The sequence below is a fragment of the Penaeus chinensis genome, chromosome 4, assembly GCF_019202785.1.
Source record: "Penaeus chinensis breed Huanghai No. 1 chromosome 4, ASM1920278v2, whole genome shotgun sequence".
Taxonomy (NCBI): domain Eukaryota; kingdom Metazoa; phylum Arthropoda; class Malacostraca; order Decapoda; family Penaeidae; genus Penaeus; species Penaeus chinensis.
In genome coordinates, this window is record NC_061822.1 from 15472848 (window position 1) to 15482847 (window position 10000).

At 38.7% G+C, this 10000-nt stretch overlaps 1 protein-coding gene across 1 annotated transcript in view; it reads left to right on the forward strand.

The window, feature by feature from the left end:
- Positions 1–10000, forward strand: part of LOC125024913 (rap1 GTPase-activating protein 1-like) — a 711333-nt gene that overhangs the window by 72250 nt on the left and 629083 nt on the right. The window contains exon 2 of the mRNA XM_047612683.1: positions 9263–9322. The gene's annotated coding sequence lies outside the window, so the exon portion shown is untranslated. The remainder of the gene's footprint in view (positions 1–9262; positions 9323–10000) is intronic.

Consider the following 10000-nt stretch of genomic DNA (forward strand, 5'->3'; position numbering starts at 1 on the left):
TGAGGTTAATGAGGTCAGGGAATCGCGTTTTTTGTTTTGCATCGGGCCTCGGATCTCCTTGTGGTAAGGATTCGGGAAAAGGCTTTTGTGTAACAGGTGTTTAGGTCTGGCGCTCTCCTTCGTTTTGTTTGGATGTTTGTGTATTTTCTTTCTTTTCTGTTTTTGTTTATATGTCACACAAACACACACACACACACACACACACACACACACACACATATATACTTATAGGCGATCACAGATCTTTTAATCATTCTTCCTAAATAAGATATACGTTGATACTAATGCTTTAAGACTTTTATTTTTATTTAATTGCCGGAACACTCGCTTCTGGATTCCTGCGGTTGGCGAACTTCAGATAGAAAGGTGGGAATCAGATCTTCAACTTCGACCAACACGAATCGCTGTGACGCCACGGTGCAGGTGTCATTCGTGGGCAGAGAGGAGGTTGCAGAGAGAAGTTTAGGTGGTTGAAGAGAGAAGGTTATGTGGTTAAAGAGTTTCAATGGTTAAAGAGAGAAGTTCAGGTGGTTGCAGAGACAAATTTAGGTGGTATCACAAGGGAGTTGAAGTGGATGCAGAGAGAAGTTTAGGTGGTTGCAGAGAAAGGTTTAGATGGTTGCAGGGAAAAGTTTAGGTGGGTACAGAGAGAGGTTCATGTGGTTGCAGACAGAAGTTTAGGTTGCGGACTTAGAGAAAACATAGTGTTTTTTTTTTAAACTTCAAACTTACGAAATATACACATTGCAATAACAAGCCCTCTATGAGGCATATGGTAATCCAAGATATATAATATATTTCATAATGAACAAATTAATCCTTTTGCTAATGTTATTATCACCGTATCCGTCAGCACATATAAAAATCTTCGTTCCTCTTTGACTAATTGCCTTCAGTACTCTCTATGACGTTCCTTACACCTGATGAGGTTACCCAGGTGACAGTGTTGCCACTACCACATATTTAGCGCACATTACTGTTAAACTTTCGGAAGCTACACGCAGGTACTATGCTTCTCTTGCCACGCTCTCCGTAGCCTACATAAACATTGAAACATTCTCCATAGGCTACATAAACATTGCCGCGCTCTCTGTAGCCTACATAAACATCGCAACATTCTTCATAGGCTACATAAACATTTCCACATTCTCCTTAAGCTAAATAAACATTGCCTACATAAACATTGCCACATTCCCTGAGCCTACATAAACGTTGCAACAATCTCCATAGGCTACATAAACATTGCAACATTCTCCTTAAGCTACATAAACATTGCCACATTCCCTGAGCCTACATAAACGTTGCAACATTCTCCTTAGGCTACATAAACATTGCCACGCTCTCTGTAGCCTACATTAACATCGCAACATTCTGCATAGGCTACATAAACATTTCAACATTCTCCTTAAGCTAAATAAACATTGCCTACATAAACATTGCCACATTCCCTGAGCCTACATAAACGTTGCAACATTCTCCATAGGCTACATAAACATTGATACAATATCCATAGCCTACATAAACATTGAACATTCTTCGTAGTCTACTTATAGATGTATATATGTATATGTACACACATTGCTACATTCTCCGAAGCCTACATAAACATGGCGAAGATACCTCTGTCTATCACACACACATTATTGCGAACAAACACACCCTCCCACATGCAATTATGGTTCGAGTATGTATGGCCTTGTTCACACCGGTAATGAAGGCCTAGCGGATAAATGGCGGGTTTCCAATAAGAGAGAGCTTACCGTATTATTAGCGCATTTATCTTTTTGGTCACATGGTGAGTAATGACTTTTCTAGGTCTTTGTCGTCCGCTGTCCGTATGGATGTCGATGTAAGGCGTGGTTTATGTGTGATTTACGGGGAAGTCGGATGTGTGTAGTTTATCAGTGAGGAATGCGGTCGGGTGACAGTGGTGGAGTTAAGGGTCCGTCTAATTTTCTCTTGTCTGTTTCTTTCTGTTTTTTTGTTATTTTGGTGTGTATTTCTGTTTCTTTCTCTTTTTTTGTTTTTCTTTCTCTGTCTGTCTGTCTGTCTGTCTGTCTGTCTCTCTCTCTCCCTCCCTCCCTCTCTCTCTCTCTCTCTCTCTCTCTCTCTCTCTCTCTCTCTCTCTCTCTCTCTCACTCTCTCTCTTTCTCTCTCTCTTTCTCTTCATTTCACCTTCCCTCCCTCTCCCTCTCTTTCGCTCCCCCTCCCCCTCTCACAGCATCCCTCTCTTTCTTTCCCCCCTCTCCCTCCTCCTTCCTCACCCTCTTCCCCCCCCTCTCCCTCTCCCAGTAAAGGATATCCAGTTATAAATCAACCTCCACACCTACCCACCGTTTTACAACACGTACACTATACATTACGTGCCAGAGCTCTGATCCGAGGAGGCTACCAACTGCACATTCCTCCACAGGGTCATGGTCTGCGTCTGGGTCTGTGTATCCATTTGCTGTTGCTTCCTCTGCCTGTCGTGTGAATCAGGGTCGGCTGCGTAAGACTTGGTGCCTCGAGGGTAGATGTGATCTCAGGTCGTGAATGAAATTATATATTGTGTTGTGCCGACAAGGTGTTTTAGGGAGCATGCATATGTGTATAGGGGTACATACGTATATGTATATGCATGCATGCATGCACGCACGCACGCACGCACGCACGCACGCACGCACGCACGCACGCACACACACACACACACACACACACACACACATGCATGTATGTGTAAATTATGTAATGATGCAGCATACGCGGAAATTGCCTAATAGAAGCTAATCTTCATGTTATTCAGAGCCCCTCCGGCGCCGAGGAAAGTCAAGATTTTCGCGGGCTGCCAGAAAACCAGCTCGACTAAAAAAAGAGCTCGGTTCTTTACAGCTTTCGCCTCCCGATCACCGCCCAAATATCTGATGGCCGAGATTAGCCGCGTGAGAAACTTCCTGCTTGGCGCCATTACGATACGGATGATAAGAAGCTGCAACGGGGAGCAATTACGATCGTTATCTGCGAGTCAATATGGCTGTGGGCTCGTTTCCTCCCACGTTGAATGGATGCCCCCGGGCCGTCAGCGCGATGGAAAATTATGGCACGTAGCAAATTGAAATGCAAATGGCGCGTTCTGGCAGCGAGATGGATCCTGTCCGTGTCCGATGGCGCCAGTGGAGGGAGATTCGGTGCTTTCATTAACTCCTTAGACACTAGTATGTTAAAGATCATGATTTTTTTCATTTATTTTGTATTTTTGTTTTATTTGTTTATTTTTTATTTTTCATTTTTTTTGGAAATACACGCACTTAAGAAAATAAAAAACGTTTCCCGGAACTAAGGATATTTTTTTCTGGATATTCTTTATGTTATATTTCTCAGACGCGAAATGTTATCACTGGAGTATTGCATATCAAAGGTGCATTACATGTAGTATAACATTTCTATAAATTCTGCGAATTATGGTGAATTACCATTTGTATATTACGATTGGTAATGGTATTATAAATACGTAAACATGCGTTTAAGCGTGTAGGAAATTATCAGGTGGTATATTAGTGTGTCTGTGTGATATGTGTATATATAAAATTATATATATACATATACATATTGTATATAATTATGTATATTACATATACATTATATATATCATATATAAATATATATTATATATACACATTATATATATAGTGTATAAACATATATATCATATATATATACATTGTATATATATATATATATATATATACATATATGTGTATATCTACACATACACATATATGTGTGTGTGTGCGTGTGTGTACTTATGTGGTTACTGTATGTGGCAAGTGTCATATGCAATAACTAAGTTGAAGTGAACGAATGACGTATCATTACGGGGTCACTAAACCACAAAAAGGGCAAATGAGGTTGTAGCCAGACAGAGTCGAATGGAGGAAGGAAGGGTTATAATTATAATGTAAAGTTTAACGGGGATTTTAACACAAATCACGTATTGTAAGAAGTGCTCAACGCTTTCAGCATATGACAGGGGCGAAAGAGTACGTGATTTGGGCACAAAACAGCTCATTCACTCGTTACTAATTTGTGGTTGTAGGGATATAAAGAGCGAGTTCCCCCCCTCCCTCCCCCACAATGGAAATCACGGTCATAATTGTTAATGTGCTTCCTCTGCCTCCTAATGACCACGTTCAATGGGGCTACCCGGCTGTTCCCAGCAACCAAGGCGGGGAGATTCATAATGATCAGCGGGTAACGGGGTAATGGTGTATCCCATTCGGATATGCCCACTGCTGTTCTCCGTTCCAGCTGCCACTTATTTTTTTCTCTTCGTTCCTGTTGTATCCTCTTTTATTTTGGTATCGTTCTTTTCTGTCCCTTTCTCTTTTCTTTTCGTTTTTAACCATCTATATTGATTCATTTTTCTAATTCGTTACATGCAGTTCCTCTCCATTCTCGGAATATTTCCCCAATCCCTAAACTGTAGATGCGATTTTGTTTCTGTCAACCCTATATACAAAGGATTTGAACTCTCAGCTTTCACCCAGTTGTTTTCCTTATTCTCTTTTACCTGCCGAAACCCGGATTCAGTAAAACAAAACAAAACTAAAACTAAACTAAATAAAGATAAAATATTAAAAAAAAAAACTAAATTAGGATAAAAGGATGAACACCCAAATTAACCTGGGGGCAAAAGGCGGGAAAATTGCCGAATTGTAAAATAAGGCTACGCGGGGGAATGGAAACAGTGCGCCGTGGAAATGAAGACCTTACAACGCTAATTCAGTTAGTGTGATTGGATAAGCAGAACTCCCTCCGGTAACAGGTCTCTTTCCAATAGCAGTGGCAGTTAGGGAAGGGAAAACCAGCGCTTCTAACGGAATAGATTTGATTCGTTCGAAATAGCGTGTTGCGTGGTTTGGTTGCTGGAGGTGTGTTTGGGGGAGGGAGGGAGGGAAAGCGGGAGAGAGAGAAAAGGGAGGGAGGGAGAAAAGGGAGATAACAAGAAAGGGAGGGAGGGGAGAGAGAGAGAGAGAGAGAGAGAAAAGCAAAAACAGGAACAGAGAAAAAGACAGACAGACAGTTAATCAGACAGTCATACAAAAAGAAAGAATGCAGGCAGACAGATAAACAGACATATGTAGACAAAGATACACAGGCAGAGAGGATTAGAGGAAAATGGAGAGAGAGAGAGAAGAGAGAAAAAAGAGAAAGACAGACAGACGGACAGAGATTATATACCTGTCAGTAAGCTTCACGCAGATATGTCATTACACCTAAAAGCGGAAGTTTTGCTTTATTGGCTAATTCCAAGCGGGGGACACCTGTTGGATCATGGACACAGCTCTTAGGGTTTAAAGTACCATTACCTCCCCCTCCGTCCATCGCTCTTTCTCACTTTTTCCTCTCTCTCTTTGCCTCCACTTCTTTCCTCTTCCCTTTTTGCCTTTGCTTTTCCATTTCCATTTTCTTACTTACTTTCTTTGCTCTCTCATTGCTCTCTCTCTCTCTCTCTCTCTCTCTCTCTCTCTCTCTCTCTCTCTCTCTCTCTCTCTCTCTCTCTCTCTCTCTCTTTCTATGTGTGTTTGTGTGTGTGTGTGTGTGTGTGTGTGTGTGTGTGTGTGTGTGTGTGTGTGTGTGTGTGTGTGTGTGTGTGTGTGTGTCTGTGAGAGAGAGAGAGAGAGAGAGAGAGAGAGAGAGAGAGAGAGATACACACCCTCTTTTTTTTCCTCTCTCTCTCTATCTATTTGTCTATCCATCTATCAATCTCCATCTCTATCTCTCTCTATCTATTTATATTTCTGTCTGTCTTTCTATCTCTTCATCTATCTATCTATCTATCTATCTATCTATCTACTTTACCCACTGTAATGGCAATATGTAGCCTAATCACGCTGGGACGGAATGCATCGATGTAGCAAGTGATGAGTTTGTTTTGCTCGGCGAGTCATTTTTCCCGTTGTAGCAGGTGTTTCTGACCAGACCTTTTTTTCCCCCCCATTCTTTTTTGGAAGGATTACACCGCAAAAAGAGGGCACGTGGAGCTATCGGAGAGATTTTGGCAATAAAAGAAAAGTTTATGACGGCCATATCGACAAAGACGGCTTTTGCGTGCGGTTAAATCGCGTATTCAGCAGATCAACAGCCGTGCTTTCTATAATGTCTGCTGCGCCTTCGCGTGCTTTGGATTCGTTGGTTTCTGTTAGATACTTTTATGGGGAATTGTTTATGTAAGGACAGTTGAAGCAGATATCATACTCCTAGTGTGACGGAATATCTGTATGTAGAGATGGGAGACACAATGAGGAATAAACATTTTATGACACTGTTCGTTTAACGTTCCCGATAGATTTCATTCCTTTCGTTAATGTGAATGAATAACTGTCTAGAATTGACAGAAGATAGAGGGAAAACAATATTTTATGTTATACTGTTCGTATAACATTCCCGATAATTGAAAATAAATATATAATTTCCTTAGTTAATGTGAAGGAATAAACTGTCTAGAGATGACCGAAGCTAGGAAAAAAGATAAAGCAAAAATGTGTTGACATCGTTCGTAAATTTCCCCACGAACTTCAAGTGCTTTTCCCGATAGAGGTCTCTGCTTTCGTGAGTGCTCGATACGCCACTGTTTGCAGAGCTAATTCGAGTGAGTTCAGGTACAAAAAAAAAAGAAAAAAAAAACTCTTCTTAAACACCTATATATTTCTACAAGCATAAGTTTACATAAATACATATAAATACATATACAAGGTATGGTGGCTGAAAGCGAGATAAATTAAATCACTTTTTTTTTTTTTTTTTTTTTTTTTTTTTTTTTTATAAGGGATAACATATGCTATATGACTGATGAAGGGTACAAAGTTTTTTTTTTGTTTTTGTTTTTTACTACGCTGAGCTTTCACTAAATTATGTTTTCATCAGTACTGATCACTTACAAATGGATATTAATTTTTAATACCATTATGAATACTTGCATTACTATGCGATTCTCTCAAATCAGATCAATGATAACTTTTCATCATGAACGCAAAGGCAATGTCTGTTTTTATAAAAAAAATAATTTTCTCACATCCACACTTACTAACCTTTCCAGCCTGTTTATCTACCCTTCTATCCTTCCCCAACTCCGCCATTGATATATATCATTAAGCCTAATCACATATTTATCCACATTTTTTCCCTATCCTTTCAGCTATCCACCTATCCACCCACGTTTCTCTTATCATCTATACTATCACCTATCCATCCATCTTCCCAACACTCAATCATCACACGATCGTTTATATTTCAATCTACAAAGCCACCCACACTCACACGGCCATCCATCCATCCAACTATCCACCTATCCACCCAACCCACGCAACAGAAGAGATACATTAGACCCACTGTTTAAAAATTTAGCGTTAGGCCGCCTTGCTAAAGGTGTAGAAGCCATAAGGTGTGACCGATCTGCTCTTTGCTAGGGTGGCGGCCGGGAGTGGAGGCGTTCGCTGGGGGAAGCTCCGGTTTCTGCTTTTTAATTAAATGGTACTTGTAGGTCATATATATATATATATATATATATACATATAATATAATATAATCTATATATATATATATATGAAGAGGAACTCGTGAAGGTTCGAAACGTCATGATTGATTTTCACATCTTATTGTGGCTGTTTTCCTTTTCATCTTAGTGTACACGTTACTGTGTTTGTGATTATGTCATATAAATATATATATATGTATATATATATAGAGAGAGATATAAATGTGTGTGTGTGTGTGTGTTTATACGTGTATCTATAACACGCACACACACACATATATACATCACATATATACACACATACATATACATATATGCGTTTGTGTAAGCACACTCTACTGTTTAACTCCTTTCCCCCCAGCTTCCTCTGCCTCCGGGAGCGCGAAGAAAGGCGTCCGGGGAGCAAGGCGACGCAAGGAAGGCCGGGGGGAGGGGGGGGGAGGGGGGGGGGAGACGTTGCTTCGGTGAACAATTAGACCGTTATGCCCCGTTGCCCAGGGCATAGACGCATACGCCAGTGTTTCGCCCGGGGGCATTTTGTCTTGAACTTTGACCTCTTGTCAACACTCGGGTATTTTCTTGCGAGGTTGTCTTTGTTCAGATTTTCAGGTGTGCGGAGTTTTTGAATATATTTTTTTTCGGTTGTTGATGTTTTGTGTATTTTGCTGGGTTGATTTATTTGTGTGTGTGCACGCTTACGCATAAACACACACACAGACACACATACACGCATGGATATATACATACCCTCATAGAGAAACACATATACACTCACTCACTCATTCACTTACTCATTCATTAACTCATTCTATCTCACACACACACACACACACACACACACACACACACACACACACACATACATACATTCAATCACATGCTCACTAACTTATTCACACACGCGCGTGCACACATATACACGCAGAAATGCACAGAAACAAACGCACACGATGAGTTATATGAAAATATGATTTCAGACTTGCATAAATTACCCAGAAAATGTAAATGGAGACGCTCTGAATTACATTTCATTTTTTCGTACCTTCCTGGCTGACTTATTTATAATATTATATTAATAATGATATTGTGGAGCTGATGTTTGGCTTCCCTCGCTAAGATTGATTTCATATAGAGAATATGTATGTAAAGATAGAAATGATATATATTATAATTCACATAAATATAAATGAATTATTATTGTTTGCTGGAGAAGTTCACTTTAGCAGAATAAATTAATATATGAATAGGTAAATAGATAAATTATGTTCAGTGCTTTGTTTATATAAAAACAGTGATGATAGATATAAGATAAAATGAAAAAGAAAATTATAGCCTGAAATGACTACGGTTTAGATAGACTTCCATTTCATTTTAACTAAGGCTCTCCTTACTGAATAGCTTGGTTCATTATAATCATATTCATTAGCAAGTCTATTCACATTTAGTTTCATAGGATAATCAAAAAAAAAAAAAAAAACAAAAACAAACTCGAAATTAAACACAAAAAATAACTCAAAAAGAGACTTAGTCGTATGAAGAATTTTGCTCTAATTCCCCTCGACTCAAACGAAATCCCAATAGAGAACATCTAAATATTTATAGCGTTTATGGTAACCAAAATCATACGAGAAATACTGCTTTATTTCCCCCCTTGACTGAAATTAAAGCCAGCAGAACTTCCAAATATATACCATATTCGCATGTTCCTTTCGTTTCTCCCTAATGCAATATGGAATTATGTTTCAGGCGGGAAGGGGCTGTTCCCACCGGCCTCCCTCCTCCCCGACGCCAGGACGCTGCTTGCGGGTGAGCCTTATGATTTTACGGTGGTTTTCATTAGCATTTTTGTTCACTCTGGTGTTGCTATTGTTATAAATTCCATATCTGCTATTGTGGTTAGTATTATTTTGGTTGTTGGTATTGTTGTTGTCGTTTATTTATGTATTTATTTATTTGTACGTTCTTGTTCTTATTCTTATTCATGATGATGATGATGATGATGATGATGATGATGATGATGATGATGATGATGATGATGATGATGATGATGATGATGATGATGATGATGATGATGATGATCATCATCATCATCATCATCATCATCATCATCATCATCATCATCATCATGATTATCATCATCAATATTATAATTATAATTATTATTATTATTATTATTATTATTATTATTATTATTATTATTATTATTATTATTATTATTATCCTTATCATTATCATTATTATTATTATTATTATTATTATTATTATTATTATTATTATTATTATTATTATTATCCTTATCATTATCATTATTATTATTATCATTAGCATTATCATAATTATTCATTACTGTCATTATGTTATATGTCTTGCTTAGCATTTTATTTTCTTGCTATTAGTTTTTTTTTTCTATTTTACCTTTATGACATCAAGGTTTGATCATTACTAGCTTATATTTGAATGTCGTAGTTGGCAGGCTGGTCGCGG